The 20848-nt window shown below is 37.7% G+C and overlaps 1 non-coding gene across 1 annotated transcript; it reads right to left on the bottom strand.

The window, feature by feature from the left end:
* Positions 1-310: 310 nt before the first annotated feature.
* TRNAG-UCC (transfer RNA glycine (anticodon UCC)) lies at positions 311-382 on the bottom strand. The gene has a single exon. It is a non-coding gene; the product is annotated as a tRNA-Gly (tRNA).
* Positions 383-20848: the final 20466 nt, after the last annotated feature.

The raw sequence follows: 20848 nt of genomic DNA, 5'->3' as shown, positions 1-20848 counted from the left end.
CAAGTGAGTGTTTCCCGAAGTTCAGAGAGAACCTCTCACGCTTCAGTTCGTGCTCATTGCCGCTGGTCTTGCTACTTGGGCACCACTGAAAAGAGCCTGGCTCCATCCCCCTTGAAACCCTCCCTTCAGCTATTAATATACATTAATGAGACGGGGGTTGCTCCTCCCCAGGTGCAGGACTTGGCACTTGTAGTTAAACTTCAGCCGTTCCTGCGGACCCATTGCTCCCGCCTGCCGAGGCCCCTCCGGGCGGCAGCACCTCCCGCTGCCGAACCCGCCGCTCCTCCCCGGGAGGCGTGAAAAACGAAACTGCGTTGGCCGGGAATCGAACCCGGGTCAACTGCTTGGAAGGCAGCTATGCTCACCACTATACCACCAACGCTCCGCTATCTCCTTCCTTCTGCCTGAATCCTTCCTTCTTCTACCTTCCATCCGTTCCTGCTCTAACCACAAGGTTCATGGACTGCCCATCACAAGCACAAAAAAGAACTACTGAGGCAAACGTTCGACTTCTCTCCACAGCTGCCAAGGATACTAGATTTTTTTTTTTTTTTTTTTACAGTTAAAAAAAAAAAGATATCATTCAGTAAAATATTTCCAACATCCCGATTTGTTTAAAAGAAATTCCAAATAAAAGTACTATAACCTTCAGAAATGGCACTGCAGATAGTGGCACAATTGGAAAAAAGGCCAGCTAAAAGCTCCAGTCTGATGAAACAAACATCCTCATTTCACCACTTTTAGTAAAAGAAATACTCTTTCCAGCATTAACATTGAATTGCCATGAGCTTTTTATTTCATGTTTGAAAGGTTAGGTGGAAAAATTATAATGAACAACGTATGTTGTCCTTTCCCTCAGCTACTGCTTTTCTCTTCTCAGTATCACCCAAAGAAACACAAAATCACATGGAAAATGTAGCTGAAAATAAACTGAATAGATTTACAAAAGGCTGATATTTGAAAGATGATTATCTGAAACACAAGTTTTTCATCTCAAACTTAGGTACATTTTTATCACATAATATATGATGAAAGCTTTTCTATTACAGCGGGTAGAGCCAACAAACTACTTTAAAGGGAGAAATTCTCAAAACTCTCATACTGTGAGGATTTCCTATCAATAACCCAGGGTGTTCTAGAAACACAGAAATCTGTGATTTCTCTTCTGAGAATGTCCTGTTTACAGACAGATCAGGTTCTTAACATGAGGGAATATATTGCTTTTCTCAGCAAGCTTATGGATGAAAACATTCTGTGCAACTCTGGGACCTTTAATAAAGAGACCTTCAGGTCTCATTCAGTCTCAAGTCCTCAGTCTTAAGCTTACTGCAATGGCTGTCAGAAAAGTTGTAAGACCTAATATTGGTTACACATCCATCGATCTCCTGATTCCTGACCCTTTCTGTCACTTTGCCTGCATCTGTGGAATGGATAGCAGGTCCCCCAGTCCTGTGCGTTCTCTGGCCCTTTTATCCAGATTCGTCCAGTGTTTGTGTTGGTGAAATTTTAAGTAACCTTAGGGAAAAAGCTATGGAGCATGGCTACACTATAGTAAGGATATCAAATCTTATCTCATTTTGTCCCCACAATTCACTTAACTAGCAGAACCAGCCATAAGCCTGTTTGGAAGGCTCTGCAAATACATTGTGCGTGCATGCTGTTAAGTGTGTTTATAACTAAAACTTAACAGAACAAGCTAAAAGGGCTCTGCTGAATGATGTAAAGTCTATTTTCACTTTATGTGACATGCACTGTACATGTACTGCTTTGCAAATGCACACTTCAGTTATGTGGTGCATGCACAGCAAACCATTCCTTTTGGTACCAGATTTTCTGTGCACTTCTTGGGGAACCCTCTCACATGGGGCCTTGGCCTGAACCAGTAGGTTAATGATTTAAGAAGATGATACCATAGGACATTTCAAACTCACTAATCGTAATCACTTCTGAAAAACACATACCTTATTGTAATGATTTTCATGCTTTTCCTCTAATCTGTAGACACTATAAATATTTTCTAATAAAAGTGCAAAGGCATGGATAATAAATTTAAGCCTAGTAACAGTTGTTTCCAGCACTCCTGAAGAGTATGCTTTAACAATCTTCAGAAAAGACTATTCTTCATATATTTCCCTGCAGAAATATTCCATGGAACCTAAAAGTCTGTGGACTACCATTTGAACATCTTTACCTTACCATCTAGGAAATTTGAATAACTTTAGTAAAGAAATAAGTCTGGAGGAAGTGTGGATGCTTTTCTTACCAAAAATTATATTTCTTTTTCTTAGAGTTGTAGCCTTAACTATGTTGTCTTTGTGATCTCACCATCCTGTATTTTAAGGTAATACAGAGTGAAGAGGATGATTTTAAAACTGAGTGGTAGAACTGGAAAGAGAGATGGGGCCCCTTTGAATAGAGAAAAAGCACTGGGTGAGGATTGTCCGCTCTGAGAAAGCTGGGAGCTGAGCTGGTTGGGCAAAACAGGACAAAGAAGCAGGATGGGCTATGGGGAGCTTTGTGAACGGCAGCCACCTGGGTCTCAGTTCGTAAAGCTGCTTAAATGCACATGAGATTCCCAAAGAATTTAAGCACCCAGAGTTGCACATAAACTCAGAGGGCCACATTCCCAAAGTCAAAGTGGTCTTATCCCGCTTAAGGAATTCTAGAAACACTTCTGAACATCTGTAGGCACCTGGAGGTCTATTGAAATCTGACCCCAGGGTTCCAGTCCCAAATGCAATGCCTCCTTAACTTCAGTAACTCTTGTAAATTCAGACAATACACATACTGCCAAATCAGGGGTTCTGGATGAAATTTGTCTTGATTATTTCTTGTTTTCCCTCTCTCTCTCACACACACATATGAACATAGACTCCAGTAGTAGCTGATGAACGAGATGAAATTAACCCTTATTATGTCTTAGCAGAACAAGATGAGTGTGCAATAGTAACCTTTCCCAATCTGGTTTTAATTCACTAGACAACAAATCTGTTGACTACGAGTCCATTGCATATAGCAAAGAGGAAGTACTTTACTGTGGCATAATTAAAAGGATTCCTACCCCACACGCAATGACACGCCCTCTACTTCCTTATTAAAGGTTTCCTTTGTTTGGGTTTACACCAAATTAGTTGCATATGTGACTGTTTTTGCTGCACTATCATCTTCAACTACTTAGTACATCCTCGCACTAACCTCTCAATTAACCCTTGTTTCCAAGACTGCTCAGTGCAGGTGCAGCAACATTGCTTTTCTGGTGAAGGACTCGTCTTCCTCGCTGCTGGTGACCTCCTATTGCTGAGGATCTGGGCATGCTACATATGCTTTTTGTTTACAGTACAAGGCCTCAGCTAATTGTGTAATTGAGGTGCTGCATATCCACAGCCTGTAGAAATCTAGAAGCTATCCAAACATAAAAAATAAAACCTAAGTGTTACCAACGCTGAATTTGCCCAGTTTGCTGGCAATAAGCTTTTCCCCAGAATATAGATCTCGGTTTAGTCTGGAAGGATAATATGCTTATACCGTAGTTCCCATGGATTCCTTAGTCCATATCAGAGCAAATGGTTAAAAATAATAACAAATTCCAAAAGATTTCAGAACATTTTAGTGCTACCATCTGAACAGAAGCTGTCTATTACCCATCACAAGTTTTATGAACTTCTCCAGTAAAGAAACAGCATGAAATCTTCAAAATAAAAGGCATTTAAGTTTCAGAAGAGAAAACTGTCTAAAATATGTTAGGCAAATAGTAGTATAATAGTATTACAGACACATGATCATTTGGAAGTTATTTGAAAGCTTTATGTATTTAGACCTAATACACCAAAAGAAAAAAAAAAAAGTGTTTTAGAAGTAATTTACTTCCAAGTATGTTACATTAAAAAAATAATAATCAACCTTCATCAGGCTCTTGCTTGAAAATCTTATCTATTTTTCTTGTTATTATTCTTTATTTTTTTATATAACTTGACTGCCTTAGATACTGACTTCAGTTTGCCAAATGCTGTTCTCCAATCAAATAATTCACATAGTTATATACTTTTTTGTATCAAGGTCAGTCTCCTTGAAGGGTCAGTCTTTAACAAACAGTCATGATAACATACACGTAATCACACGTTTATCTTTATCAAAGAAGATAACTCAAGTTTAGGAATACTTTAAAAGGGACTATAAAGGTGGCATTTCAAAATTCGTGACTTGTTTTTTAACATTTTTTAGCATTTTTTAACATTTGTGACACTTGTTAGCTTGGTTGCTTTTTTCATTTCCAGAAGTCATAAATTATATTTTCTCTAATAAAATGACTATTCTGGATTTAATAGAAAATAATAGTAATTCTATCATTTCTGATGATGATTACTGAGTTTTTATTAACATCTAGAAAAATGTACAACTTTTCAAAAAGAAATTAAGTATTGTTTTCTCTACCAATAACTAACAGAAATTTAAGCAGTAAGATGCTTTCTCTGGTTTACATAAAATTTGTAATCTTATGTAATAGTAAGCTGGTAATCTGAAAAAATAAAATCAACACTCCTGAGAAATACAACTCTCAGTGCTGAGAGCTCACTGTCCTGGATGCAGTGGAGCCCTGACAAGGCTGGTATAGTACAGCTAAAACAAAGAACTCACCAGTCAGCTTCTTTCTAGCTGTCCCAATGACAAAATCAACCAAAAACCAGGCTACTGTCCCCAAAATGAAAAACAATTGTTTAAAAAATCTTAAATAATTCCTAAGCCGTTATTGGTTTTGTTCTGTAGCTTTTCTTTACATTACCAGGGGATAGGAAGGTAAATGAAAATCTGAACTGAGATTTTTTTTATACATTCACTTGGCTTCAGAAGCTGGGAGGCTATGTAAAAATGTCCATGGGCACCTTCAGAGGGTGATTCATCTCAGCCTGGGATAAGTCTCTAAAATAAGCTGGTGAATCACCTTCTGGAGGGATCTTTTTCTTTCTATTGATGTTAGAAATATGAAGTCGTTAGCTCAAACTTAAAAGTTTTTCACAAGGTGGCATTCATATAACCTAAACATTTTTAAATTCACAATAAATCACAAAATGACAACGTTCATTTTCTCTCTATCATCTAAATTGTTCTTATTGGCAGCTATGTTATTTTGAGACTGGGAGTATTCTCTGGCAAAATGAAGTTTGAGGTTCATTAATGTATGGATACTGTTGATTTTTTCTGCAGACCAGATATAAGATATTCAACAGTCATTTAGATGTTTTCAGGATGAACACAATGCCTGCCTCAGAAATTATTTATTATTTAGAAATGAGCTACTCAAACAGCAAGAACTTTACTGGCTTTCTATGATGCCTCAAGGAAACAGAAGTCACTGAACTTGCTCCATTTGACAACACAAACAAACATAAAAAATCCAACCCCAAACAAACAAGATTATAAAAAAGCAAGTTTGGGGCTTTTTTCTTTGAATTCATGTGTCTGATTCAAGAAGGCAGCTATACAGCCTTCCTTCCCTATTCCAGATTTATTAGCCACATCTGAAGTCCTTAATTAAATTAGTAGGCTTCTGGCACTTTCACCCTTGCACCCTTTTCCATAGCAATGTCTGCTCTAGATGATCAGCCTTATAGATACAGTAACAGAGTAATAAAAAGAACTCTTTATTTCTACAAATTGAAAATGTAGAAGTCATGTACATAGTTTACCATCATATATGATTAAAGAAACCCAAAGATTCAGTAGAGTATTTTTCTTTTTTTTTTTACCCTCCAGCACACTCCTGTTCTTCATTCCCATTCCTGCTTACTTCGGACTGCTTTCTTGGCATGTTTTTAAGCAAGGCAAGGCACACCCATAGCCTCCACCTAATGTCAGAAGACATCATTGGAAGATTTGACTGTGAAGGCTGAATACAAAGACCTGATTGAGAATGGGACTTTATTTTTTTAGTAGCAGAAGGATTCAGACTCCATGGACGAAGGTTCAGATTTATTTTGTCAATTTATTTTATCCCTTCTTCTCCTCCTATCTCTTGTAGGGGAAAGTTTCTGCTTTTGTTTTAGACTAGGTTTTCCTGATTCATTTTGGCTACAGAAGTAATTTATCTTTTTATTTGTTCTTGCTGTAGAATTTATCTTTGCTATATAATGTTGGACATGTGTACAGTACAGCTCTACTTCATCTTTCTGGGATTTGAAAGGGAACGGTAGGGAATTACTGAATAAGTTCCACCTCTTTAGGGAAATATGCACATGAAAATATGTATAACATGGTACTTGCATTTAGTTGTGCAGGGATTTCTTTTTTCCCATCACCTTCTCAAAAGGTTGGCATTTTTCATTTTTTATGGTCAGTCCAAAAGATTACACTTTCCAGAACCCTGTCAAATGGATATGATTGATGCACCAGTGGAAAATAAATATGCGGAAAATTACTCTGGAGTATTTATGCATTAAATAAACTAACATTCTCTATGCCAGTGGCTTACAGACAAATGAGCAATTAAGTCACTTGATTCTTGCACTTCAATGTAGAAATTGACTTCTATGGAAATGGGGTGTACTATTTAAGGTGATGGTGGGTATTTCTCTGTGCTTGGCCTTTTTAATGACTTTTGTTCTGAGGAACAACATGTGCATTGGATCATATAACTCATTCTTGGTCAGGACTGTCAGTTTTAGTCATTTTGCTGGGGAAGCTTTCTAGAAAATATTTTGGTCTCAAAATACATATTCATTTTGGAGAGGAAAGATTTTGTTGTTTCAAATTCTTGCTGCAATTCAGGAAAGCTGCTCTTAGACTTCTTTCTTAATACTGTTAGTTAGGACAGTCTAAGGCTGAATTTATAAACAGAAGTGCACAACAGTAATTTTATCACTCATAATTTATGCCTTTTATTAGCTCAGTGTCAATTTCTGGGGACGTTAATTTGGAATGAAAGTTTTTCAGCTGTCAATACTCTGCATCTGAAGTATGGCAGAGCTGCTCTGAGATTTGGTTAAGCTAATGTAGCTTTGCATACTGATAGTTACATTATTTTAATCAAAACTTTTTGTAGAGACTCTTCTATATTTCTTAAATTGGAATTATTTGTCTAAAAATTAAACTACATTATTAAGTCATACCAAGATTCCATTGGATTAACTGTAAATGCTTTTTAGAACAGATTTATGTACATTGCATCCCTTTTCTTATCTTTCTTTCATTATGATTTGGTCTAGAATTTTATTATTTTGATACCTAATCCTCCAGCTACTGTGGTTCACCAAGTTATCAGACATCAGCTGAGCTGTGCAATTGTTTGTCCTTCATGGATTGGCCATGATCTGCAAAAGCAAATCGCACCATGGAGTATAATTCATATTTGCTGCAAATTAAGTTGATGTGCATTTGCTTTGGTTAAAAACAGATATACAGAGTTTCCACAGATGAGATGTTATACAGTAGATTTAAGTCACCGTTATCTAAATTTTTATTTATTTTCAAAGTCTATTTATGGGGAAAAAGGGAAGAATACGGTACATGTTAAGCCACGAATTTATTGTTAACCCTACTAAAATTTAGCTAAAATACAAAAATTTATCATTATTAGTCCAGTTACAATGATATTAACTTTCACCAAATTAATCAAATATTCAACATTCTTCTATTCCAAATTCTCTACTTAATAGAAATCAAACGTCATTAATAATACCATTAAAATTGTTACACAAAACTTCTAGTTTTCTGAGCTTTTTCTCTGAATATGCTCTTTTCCACCACAGCTCTCTATCCTAAGGCCAAGAGAGCCAGTCTTCCTCAGAAAGAACAAGACAGTCGCAGTGAGTGAAGAGCATCCCTGAGGAAAGTGATGTTGATGATGGGATTTCTTCTTTTCCTTTGCTGGGAGCAGTATGTTGCTAAAGGTTACTTTCACCTTCCCCTAGGCTTTAGGTGGGGATATTTTTATACATTTTTATAGAATAATCATTTACTTTGTTCTTTCTTCACATTACACCTGATTTAGTAATTATAGTATGGTTTCCCTACCTCAGATCCTTATTCTTTATTCTCTTTGCTACCCCTAAACCAGTTTTGCTCAGCTCCCAGGTTTGCATTTCTTTAACTGACCATTGTGGAGCTTTTGTACCCCTGGGGTCTCCAGTGTCATTCTGTGCCCTGTCTTTTACCACCCTGGACTCCTCCACATGGGGTCCCATTGCCGTCACATCACACATGCATTGCCCTAACTCTGCATCGTTATGCTAGAGTCACATATTTTACTCTGCAGAGAAAAACTACTTGTTAAAACTACCGATAGAAAAATTAGAGTTACATCATATAATATTATTCAAAGATAAGCACAAGTTAAACACATCAGGAAACAGACATCTGGTCATTAGAAAGATGGCATGGCTTAACAAGGGGGAAAAACATGCAAAACAGACCAAGACAAGTTCAGATGAGGTCTGGCAAGTCATCATACCAGATTTTCCCTTTCCTGAATTGCTTTATCATACCCAGCTTAGGGCCCCTAATAACTTCACTTTTCTGCTATCTTTATGTCTCCACATAATGCAATATGAAGGCAATACATGGGTCTCATGACTGTGTTGACTGACAACGTGCAATACATTCTTGCGCTCGTGCATCTTACCAGAGCCTCTTGACTTTCAAACACACCGACTCTCAGAAAAGCCCCAGAGGAAAGGATTACTTTATATACAGTCCTGCTAGCAGTGAAGTATGAGAGATTGTAATTAGGTAGCATATCACATGACTAATAATGCCAAGGACAGTATTCTGAAAGTCTTTATGCTTTGCATGGCAAGGTAATGACTTTAGCCACTTCTCTCCAAAGACACCCACACTTGCCATGCCTATTTTGGCAGGGGGCACTATCTGAGAGCTTTGTGGACCTTCCTTTCTTTTCTTTGCTCTTTGACACTCAGTGTAGGTTCTGCAATTCTGTTTATGAATGCCAAGCCAACAAATTCTCCTGACTTTTCACACTATCGTAAGTTTTCTTTGCCTAAAGTTTCCATCTTAAGGACTGGTATGTCTTATATTTAGGATCGTTTCTTGTAAAGTTTCAGAAGCACTGCCTGATTCCTTTGTAGGTTGTCAACAAAGTCAAATGTCTTCATAGTACTTTATTTTTCTCTCCTACATTGTATAGGTTTCTTGGTTTTGATCAATATTCTGCAGTTTTAGCTTCCTCCATACATTTTTTTCACTCTGTCTCCATTTCATACCATCTACTGTAGTTTTGCCAAATAAGCCATAGCCAGCAAGTTGGTCATATGGAAGGAACAGTTAATACAGGATTAGATGAAATATCAAGTGGGCAAACATGTTATGCTAATACAAACATTCCCTTTTGTTACCCCATGAATCCATATGTACACCTGTTTCAGGATAAATCCCTTTACTCCTATTGGGTTCCTGTTGTGTTTGGCACATGGAAGGGCACTGTGATAATTTTTTGAGCTGCAGGTGCTCAACACATTCTGAAAATCATGCTTTACTAGGAAACTTTATCCTCTCTCTTGGAAAGACTTAGTTTTAAAAATCAGATAGAGACATTCTGCCTCATCTGACCTTTGCTTTGATGAATTCCTTTAACCTTCTGAAAACAAAAGGAAATCTAATGAAAGAAACATTGTTTATGTATTTAATGTCTTGGAGATAAACCACCACCAAAAAAAAAAAAAAAAGGAAAGGAAAGGAAAGGAAAGGAAAGGAAAGGAAAGGAAAGGAAAGGAAAGGAGAAAAAAGAAAGGATGTAAGGGAAAGAAATGCCTAAGACTCAAACCCTGGATGAAAGTGAAACTTCTACAAAGGAGATAGTTCTGAAGAGAGAGGTATTTCAAGAACATTAGAGTGAAGCAACTTCTCTACAAGGATTTCTCTAACACACCTGAAATGCTCTTCTGACATATTCAAGCTTTGCTCCTAAAACCTGAAGAAATATGAAAGAAAACATCACAAAGATTAAAGAATGACAGCACGAAATGAAAAGAAAACTCATGAAATAAAATAAATAAAATAAAATAAAATAAAATGCAATAATCAAAGAGCAAACTAGAGAAGAGCAAGCAGTGGAACAAATTCATTCCCACTGGGACTGCAGTTAACTAAATAGGTTTAAACCAAAGGACATACTTCTCTTACTGTCATATTTTGAATGTTTCTCACTTCATTCATTCATTTCTTTTTTGAAGAAAGAAAAAAAAAGAAAATCAAGGAGGAAAACAGATAGTACAATTCATGTGTAAAATTTCTAAATGTAAGTAACGTTCAGGTCATAAAAAGCAGCTGATTATTAAAATCTCACTGTAAATACTGACACTGCTGTTCAGAGAAAGCAAAGATTCTTTCTATTTAGTATTCTGGGCAGTGACAGGAATGGTGCCTGGTTTCCCTGTAACAGTCAATAGTCTCATGAAGAAGTAACATGCTTTTTATGCCTAGTACTGACCTTGTTATGAAAAACAGTAACCTATTGCTGGCTAGAAATTCTGCGCCAAACATAGTACTTGCTACTGATTTGCCACTGTTAGTCCAGTTAGTGCATACATTTTGGAGTGCTCTGGGCACTGTTTATTCAATACAAAAGAGATAAGGACCACAGTACCCAGGGGACAAAATAGTGCTTCCATTGCTAGTCTAATTTACAGTGCATGAAATTATATGGCATGAAAGGCCAGCTTCACAAGAAAGCTTGAGAAATATGTATCATTAGGCTTCCCCATGAACTAGAGGTTGGAAAGTTTTCTTGTGACATGGGAGGTACAGATTCTAGACCCCTTCATGATCAAATGAAAGAGGACCACGATGGAGGTCCAATGCAAAGAGCAAACATGCAGGAGGAAGCAGGGATAAGCTATAAAAGGAGTAATTTGGAAACAGTTCCTGAGTATGTACTGGTGGTGTTAGGAAAGCCAAAACTCAAATACAGTTGAAACTTGCACGGACATCATGAACGAGAACTTCTGCCTCTATGTTTGTAGTAAAAGTCTGGACAAAGGAAGTGGGTGTACATCGCTGAATGGAACATGTGGTTTAGTGGCAGCAGACACAGATAAGGCTGAGGTACTCAATATCATGTCTTAGACTTCCCCAACAGCGTCTCCCATGCCTCTGTGCTTAGAGGTGCGGCTCAAGGAAGAAAACTACCAAGAATTGACGAGGATGGAGTCAAAGATTGCTTGGAGAATTCAACCCATATACATCCACAGAACATGCCAGGATGCATCCAAGGGTGCTGAAAGAACTGGCTGATGTGCAAGGCTGCTCTCTAACATCTTTGAAAGATTGTGGAGAACACAGGAGGCTGTCTTTTGTTACTCCCTTTTAAAAAAAGGCTAAAAAAGACAATCTAGAGAACTACAGGTTGGTCAGCCTTACTTAAAAAAACTGTGGAGCAAGTTCTCTTAGAGTACATTTCTGGGCACATGAGTGAGAAGAAGGTGATCAGAAACAGCCAACTTGGTAACCATGCTGGCTACTGAGGGAGGGTAAATCATGTCTGACCAATCCTTCCACACAATCTCCCACAACACTCTTGTACTGAAAGTGAGATTTTACAGTTTGGATGGGTGGACAACTGGATGGATAAAAACCTGCTTAGATAGTGAGGCACAGAGGGCAGTGGTTAATGGAGTTGGTAACAAGCGGAGTATCATGGAGGTCTATCCTGTTCTTCTTAACATCAGTAAGAGGATGACGGCAAGTGAATGTGCTCCATATAGAGCTCTGATAGGCTCTGTATAGATACCTCCTCCATTCTGGAGGAGGCAAGTGAGTGCACTCTGACCAAGTTTGCGCTTTGTCTCCCCTTAACTGGGGAACAAGGCAATACGCTCCAGGGCAGGGCTGCCATCCAGGATCTGGACAGGCTAGATGAATGGGCCAACAGGAACCTTATGAAATTTAGCCAGGACCACTGCTGAGTCCAGCACAGGGAAAGGAGGAGCCCCTTGCAGTAGTAAAGGAGAGGGCTGAAGTGGCCAGGGAGCCACCAGGGTCTGTGGGAAGGGTCCTGGGTCCTGGTGAGAAGAACAAGGGCTGGCAGTGTCCAGGGCTGTGTGAACAGGTCCTCAGGAGACAGGAGAAAGGGATCATCCTATCTGCTCAGCACTCATTAGACCACATCTAGATATTACATCCAGTTTTAGCAGGAAAGATTAGCAACCCAGAGTGAATTCAGCAAAGGCCACAGAGGCACTTGGGGCTGGAGCATTTATTTTATGCAAAGAAGCTGAGGGAGCTTGGACTGGTCTGCCTGGAGAAGGGAGGTTTGGGGGACCAGGGCCTTCAAACCCAAAATCAGTCTTCCCTCAGTACCTAGGGGAGGTCTATGAGAAGGTGGAGTTGGTCTACAGTGCTGTGTGGTGGGAGGTCAAGAGGCAACAGAAATTGAAATAGGTGAGCTCAGTCTGGATACAGGAAAACCCTTTTCCCAAAGAAGATAACTGAACAGAGAAGCAGGTTGCCCAGCGAGGCTCTGCAATCTCCATGCTTGGGGGTTTTCAAAACCTGACTGTTTAAAGACCTGAGCAACCTGGTCTGAAGTCATGGCTAACCCTGCTTTGAAGTCATGGCTAACCTTGCTTTGAGCAGTAGGTTGGACAAAAGACTTCCTGAGGACCTCTCCAATCTGAATTATCCTGTGATATCCAGTCAGAGACATTCTATCCAAAAATGGTTAAGAATTTTGTCAAAACATTTTAATATCTGGAAAAATGAACAATTAAAGAGTAAATTCATTAAAATATTTTTTATGAATAAGAAATAACTTTTTTGGTGAAATTTTAGATTTTTTAAATGTAAACTCCATAATCTTTTACATTGTCTTAGCAAAGCTAAGAAGCTTTACTTCAGAGGCACCTCAAAAAGCCTTAGTGCTTTTTGTTTAATGTTTTGGGATCACTGAGTGGAAAGCCCCTCCTTCCAGACTGGTAAAGGACTGTTAAGATCATTACTATGAAATTTGATCTACTTCTTATCCAGAGGATATGATTTTATTTATTTTTAACAATCTTGGTAGAAATTGCTAAAAACATCATGTAAGAAATTGATAAATATGCAAATTTTAACTCTCTGGGCTGAATTTTTGCCTGCTGGACATCTGCCTGAGTTTTGGGAGGAGTAATTTTGGAAGGACTATTTCAGCAAAGCATTTTCACTCCTTTCCAAGAACAAGTTGTATATTTATACATGCTGTTAGATATAAACGCTGTGACATTTTGAGCTGCTCTACCATTCTAGTCATATGAGACTGCCTGTGTCAGGGATGATCCTTTTGGTCTTCAAAAAATGGAACCCAGGTGAGAAAATTAGAAGTCAGAGCAAGGAAAGAAGGCATGAATCCGACTAGTGAAAGAAAAGATAGCACAGCAGAGGGATTTATAATACAAGCACAAATTTCATATTCCTGCTGATGCCTGTGATCTTGTTGAATCTAGTACAGACAGTAATATCATCTGTTACACAGTATAATCAAGATATTTTTCAGTATCAAGGTGTCAAAAATATTTTTGTGGTAAGGTGAGTCTATGCTGTATCAGGTTTGATCATAACACAGTTGCTGGCTAAATCAATTGCCCTTCCCTTCACAGCCACTGATTTCTGAAGCCAATTAGATGCTGTAAATAGAATTGGACTTTTGGAAAAATATGAAGTATTTCACACAACAACTATAATAGGTAGGACAACCTTGTATAGGTGCAGTCACAAGTACTGATAAACATGTTATGGAATAGCCCCCTGGCCCGCTTGGCTCACCTGTCCTGGCTCCTTGTGAAAATTAACTCTACCCTAGCCAGAACCAGGACATGCCTTCACTTACAGTGTTTTAAATTCAATACTTTTCCAAGCTTCCTAATTTCCCGGCTCTTATTCCCTGTTACTTACAGGTGAAATTTGTTTCCTGAGAAAAGTGCTGTACTATGATGACTAAATATATGGCTTATTGTTGAATACTTAAGCACAGTTTTAATAAGAGGTCATTAAATCTGATGGATGGGGCCTCTACAAACAATGTCATCTGTCACTCTATGCTCAGTGAAAGGAAGTAGAAGAACAGCTGTTTTCAGTTCTCATGAGTTTCATGTTTTCCTTATTTCTGAGTCACATGGGATAAATTCCTATGGTTCTAATCTGGCTTTTTAGTCACAGCTGTAACACAAAGGAGAATTTATACCCAGCTTGATATGTTTTGTCTAGTTTTGAGTTGAGAGCATAAAAATCTATGAAGCTTGAGCATGTATGTTTTCAGAATTTATGTATCAGCCCATTTCATTTTAATGAGGTAGAAGTTTGCAAATATTGCTAAATTATCCAGTCAAACCTTGATAATTCAAGGCCTCAAATGAGTTTGCTTTCACCTGATTGCAGGTTTATTTATATTATGATTCCAGCCTGGAGGGGGAAAAAAAAAAAAAAAAGAAAAAAAAAAGAAGAAAAAGAGTATCAGCTTTTAGAAAAGATATTCTCTGCCAGATACAAGGTGCCTCATCTATCACATTAGTGAAAGCCTACCCAGCTAATTATTGACTCATTGCTGCTTATTCCTGTGAGAACAACCACAGTGTTAATAATGTATCATTACTCTGTAGACCCTGAAATAATGGTTAACTTGTAAATCTGTCATTAATAAACCAAATTATTTGAAATAAGTCAAAGTCAAAAATAAATGTCAAACAAGGAGGGGAGGGGAAAGACGTCATTGTCCTAATTAGTCTAAGGAAGTCTACATAATAATATACCAAACAAGTATAAAATATCCTCAGAAAACTAGTAGGACAATAATGGGTTGAAATAAAACATAGACTAGATTCTAGAAGGTTTTTGTGATTTGGCCTAATGTACGTACCCTTGTACTGAGCAGGTTCATTTCCTCCATCCCATCTTCTCTAAAATATCTCTCTTATAAAATGTGAATATAACAGAACATTTTATAACCTACATTTGATTTTTAATATCTGTAAAGTCAGATTACCTGGACCTAAAAAGGGTAACTAACCATACTTCTGAACAAGGAAAGTTGCAGTGAGTTGTCAATGAACTTTTATACTATCCATTCAATTATAAATCATTATTATGGCTGAGATGATTGATAGAATTAATTTTCTTTCTACTAGCCAGTATAGTGCTGTAGTTTGGATTTAGTATGAAAATAATGTTGATAACACACTGATGTTTCTAGTTGCTGATAGGTAGCTGTAGTGCTTACACTAAGCCAAGGACTTTCCATCTTCTCACACCCTGCCAGGTGCAGAAGAAGCTGGAGAGCACAGCCAGGACAGCTGACCCAGACTGGCCAAAGGGACATTCCCTGCCACAGAACGTCATGCTCCGGATGGAACTGGGGAAGCGAGCCGGGAGGTGGGATCTCTGCTCAGAAACAAAGTTGGCAATTGGTTGGGGTTTTTTTCTGCATGCGGTCAGCAATTGCATTTGTGCCTCATTTGTATTATTATTATTGTTATTACTATTATTCTTCTCTTCCTTTGTTATCCTATTAAACTGTCTTTATCTAAACCCACGAGTTGGTTTTTTTTGTTTCCATTCTCCTCCCCATCCCCTTTGTGGTGAGCAAGCGGCTGTGTGGTGCTCAGTTACTGGCTGACGTTAAACCACAACAGATACACATAGTTTTATATTATTGATTCGTTGAACATATTAGCCACTAGAACTATACAGAAAAATAGTATGCTCTTATTTTGTAGAGATTTCTGTATCTAACAGAATAGATCAAAATTACATAGTTTCTTTGCTGAAGATTTTGCAACATAATCTGCACATAAAATAGTAATTCAATACTCTTAGTTTTTCTTCTCCAAAAAGAGCTGAGAAACTGAAAATCATAAGCTGATCTTAACTATTACAGAAAAATATGTCCCATGTTATGTGGTAATAAACTCCACCATGTCAAACCACAGATTTTCCCTAAATTCATGGAAATTTAGGCTTTAACCAATTCATTGAACAGACAAGAGCCAAACATAGTATTTGGCTGTAACCTTCCCCAAAGTATACTGGGCAGCACTTAAATTTGACATTTCAAAAAAAGTGCAAAAGCACAAATCAAAATATTGTCTTTATAACTTTTCAAAACTTTCATTTTCTTTGTCTTATTAAAAAGAAAAAAAAATAGTCTTCCACTAAAACCACACTTCGCAGTGCTTAGCCCATGAGCCGTGTCTCATTGATCATAAACTGGTCTCTGGGATGATGATGACAGAGTCAGAGAAGGAATTGCAGAACTGATCCCACACAAGACTCCTTTCCGACTCAGAAAGCCTTTGTGCCTGTAAAGTAGATTTACAAAGCAGACTGCAGACACTGCTATCCCGTGTGTCACACCACAGATTGCAGGATGCAGCAGTAATTTTACAACCTTCCTCATCTCCTTCCATTCCCACACCCTTTCTAAATTGTGCCATCAGCTGACCTTGCCTGCAAATTCAACAACTGTTCTCCAACTGCACAATTTCAAAACATATCAAAGCATTAATAAGGATGCCGTGGTTCAGAATTTTTGCAAATGAAAATAATCTGAGGTTAGAGTATTGGAGGGGTTTTCCACACTAGCAGTTACCCTATCACATCTGATACCTATTGTGGTTACATTTTCTTCCACATCTAAATTTAATATATGTATCTTTTATGTGGAAAGAAGGAGTCCAGCCCTCACAAATTCTGTGTATACTAGCCTGACTTCTTCCTCTAATACTATACATAATATGTTAGATTCAGACAAAGCCTTGAAGACCTTTTTTTCTTCATATTATTTACCCTTTTTCCCGAAAACCTCTGACACTGCAATTCACCCTTTGCTATTTGATCACTGGTATCCCAGTCTTTCCAGTAAGGAAGGAATCATTGGCAGAAACATACAGACAATCACTTGTTTTGTCTGCCAGTAAACAAATAAGGCCCACCTCCCATGAAGAAAACAGAGAAGTATGTGTCCTCATAATTAAACATGGTGTACTCATGCCTTAAGAAAGGGTAACTAATTTAATCTTTCTGAACAACCTGCTTCTAACATTGCCTGTATGTTGGGTCCAAGCTTTGCAACCTTGATCTTTTTTGTAGTGTTTGATATGCAGTTCCCTAGAATTCTCCAAAGAAAAGAAGAAATCTCCTCCTGAAGAATCACACTGATATCCTCACAGTTTATAAGCAACTTTGGGATCTTATTACAGCACTCTGGCAAATATCTGCCTGATCATTTGGTGGGAATGTGGAGAGACATCCTTGTTTCACAGCTGTCAACTCACTGCAGGGAAGGGATGTGAAGGATGTTAACATTTAGGAATCCTGATTCTATTTCAATTAGACAACCCTGTCATTGTCTCCACAAGCCCAAACTCCTGCCTGCATCTTTGTCTTCATCCAAATCCAAGGTTTTCTCTAGTACTGCCAGCAACATTTCTATTTGGCTCCAAGCATCTCACAGTGGCTTAAGAACAGTAAGTAATTTGTCTCACACATAAATCTGGATGTGGATGTGCTCCCAGCAGGATTGCCAGAGCTGAGCAACCTCATGGCTGCCCTTCCATGGTGTGAATAAGGCACATGCCACAACAGCGAGCGCTAGCAGGGAGGAAGGTTTACAGCTTCTTTTACTGGACCTCCTTCTATTTTCTATTTATTTTTTTATTCTCTTCTGAGGTGCTTTGTATGATCTCAGATAGGAAGCTGAGACAAAAAGAGTGGTTAACAGCTACAATATAACATTGCACTCATCTGTTTGGTTCTGCAAGACTGAATGCACAGTTTTGCATTAATTTATATACAGTTGCCATGCCTATGCACAACTGAGAATATAAATAGCAAAGGCAGGATACAAGGAATGCAATTTAAATAATCTGAAACTGTTTTAAAGAAGACATCTGGAAACTATCTGGAAACAACTCATCAGGGGAAGACTTCTTTAAAAAAAATCAAGGAACAGCCTTTCCACTGAAGCAGAAGTTAGGAACCCTAACTGCATCAGATAAAGGACCCAAGTCAAGTTAACAATCACATTCATTAACTATGTGAATGTCTGACTAAGGTACCAGGTCAAAGATAAAAGCAAAGACTAGTAAACATATAGATTTGTGTGGACAATGGATGTGATTATGACAACTACAAAGGGTAAGTAAGTGTGTAAAATCCGTGAGAGTCAAGAATCAAAACAGCTCAAAGGTAGTAGGAAAATAATGGGAAGACAGAGACTGGAGAGGATACAGTTCAAAAACACAGGTAAAATGAACAGGGGGCAAGTTTAAGAAGACAAGAATGAGCTCATAATGACCTCATCCAAGGGAGAAGATAGATACCTCTGAAGAGGGTGGGCTGCAAGGGGGTTGGGCTTACGTTTCTAATGGGTCCAGGAGCTGGACAAAGCATGATACAAGTGTAATTTAAACTATTTATTTGAAATTAGTAGTAAAATGAAGAGAATCAAATTATTTCTGCATCTTGGTATCAAGCCAAAGCAATATTCCTTCTTATAGGTCAAGGATAGTTTGAAATGACCCACTTTTACAGCAGCTACATATAGAAATGGATTTGCTTTTAACTGCTAGCTGAATAGAAAGCAGATCAACCTGCCTGCCAAATACGATGCTTAATAGTATAAAAGAAATGCAGGCACAGTTATCACACTTGTGTAGTTAATTTATTGTATCTGGATGTTTGAAAGTAAGGCAATAACACCTAGGATAAGATGGTATGAAAAATAACTGATCTATAATTGCAACCTATTAATAATGGCAGACAGCCATACGATAGAAAGCTGGGAACTGAGAACAACCAAGAAACAAGAAAGCCCCAAAATAACTTAGCATATAACTTAGCAATATGGCATTTGAAACATGCATAGAAGGAGAACCAGCTCACAGTCATTACACACGGACTGTTAGGCAACTTCTTGTCACTTTGTGGTGTTTTGTCACTACTACACAGTGCTACATTTCAGTTGTGTCATATTGCACTGGTATAGAAACAACCCCCGTAATGAATCCCGTTCAGAATGAAATCTGTGACTGTCAGATCTGAAGTGACTCTGCGTGGATGGGGAAGCCCAAGCCTGGAGTTGCCTCTCACAGCACTGGAAATCAGCAAATGACTGACCCTGGTAACTTACCAAAAGTGACTGAACTGCTGAAGTCATTGCTAGTGGGAAAAAAAGTTTAGAAAGAAACAAGGGACTATTACAGACTTCTACACAATTGTTCTGAAATCCTCTGTAGGTTGGTAAAACTTAAGAATTTCAAGAACTTCTAAATTAATTATGATTCACCTGTTTATTTTGTTTAAATAAATTATTTTGTTTTGTTAGCAATCTCCTTAAGGATCTGAAGTGCTAAGAGAACAAAATAGCTATTTACTTTAGGTTGCCCTAAACAGATGTTTTTGCCTGTGAAAACACTATTTTTAATTTTCTTGCATGAAGCTCTTCCATTGAAAAAATCTTAGAAAGACATTCCATTTCCTGTTAAGTTCTCCATGCCTTAATAATTGTTTACACTTAGGGGCTGATTAAAAATTTTCTGAAAAAGCCTTGATGTCTACTAAAGAGTTTACTTTAGACAATCATTTGAAATAACCAGTTGTCTTTTTTCTCTAATTACTTATACCTGTTAAACTGAAGGATGAGGAAGGTGGGAATTGTTGAGTTACAGTATTTATACTGTAAGTATTTTCTATTGGGTGGGAAATGCAAATAATTCTAGCATTTTTATTAGCATATGTAATCACTGCGATATTTAATAGGCAATAATTTTGTGCATGAACTGTAGTCACACAAACTCTTGAAATTCAAGACAATAGGAAAGTTACTTAAAAATTCAAATGCAATTTTACAGAACAACTTTTATTATTCACACAAATTGGGGAGATAGCAAGCAATTTCAGATCCTATACTTAATAAAATTTGATTCAGAAATAGCAAAGGGAACTATTTCATTTAATACTTTTTTTTTCAATCAGAGCAACTGGGTGACAAGATAGTGTATCTTTAATTCATTCTAGAGATTCTGTAAGTGATTTATTTCTGTTTTACCATGTGCTCTTCTCTGACATCAGCTTCTGAGTTGATCTGTCTGCCCCACTTTGTTATTGAATTTATCCCACTGTAATCTGGGCCAGGGAGAAAATAATTTCTCATTGGCTTATGAGACATTACTGATGTAACACCTCTGTTGTTGTTACATGGCCTCACTCACAATTAGAAATATATTATTACTCTAAGTTGAGAGAGAAGCAGAAAGAGAGACATTTTGACTTTGCTTTCAGATTTAAAAAGATAAAAAAAATTCAGTTACATATACATGTTTTAGCTGTGCTTGTTTTCATTACAGCCATTTGTATATTTTCCTGCTGAAATAAATATTCCAAACAGAAAGCTGAATTGTGCTTGAGATAGTGGGAGGGCATTAATTCACCCCAGCTGACATTCTGACATGGTACCATAAGTGGTGCAGATGTGACCACCAGACTAGCAAGTACCGATAGCATCATACACAAACAATCGCATTTTCTCTGACTGTGGTGTAGACAGCAATCTCCTACTTAGTGTAAATCTTTTCCTGTCCCCCTAATCCTGTTGGGTGTTCACAAGGACTGAATCAATTGTTTATTCATCATAAAGATTAATTTCAGCTGGTGTTGCTTTGTGGTCTGGAAAAGAAAAAAAAAAAAGGCAAACCAAAACAAAATACAACAATCTTTAACTGAAAGAGAAGTCTCAGCTCTCTTATTCCATGCAGATGGTGCTGTTTACCAGTTATCTCTCAGTGCAGGAAGGAGACCAAAGCCTACATGAATTACAGCTGGTTCAAACTAATCCAGGCAAAAGCTGAAGTTAATGAGGAGAAGAAAAGTAATT

Source organism: Balearica regulorum, chromosome 2 (genome assembly GCF_011004875.1).
Source record: "Balearica regulorum gibbericeps isolate bBalReg1 chromosome 2, bBalReg1.pri, whole genome shotgun sequence".
Taxonomy (NCBI): Eukaryota; Metazoa; Chordata; class Aves; order Gruiformes; family Gruidae; genus Balearica; species Balearica regulorum.
This window is presented reverse-complemented; position numbering and strand designations above follow the sequence as displayed.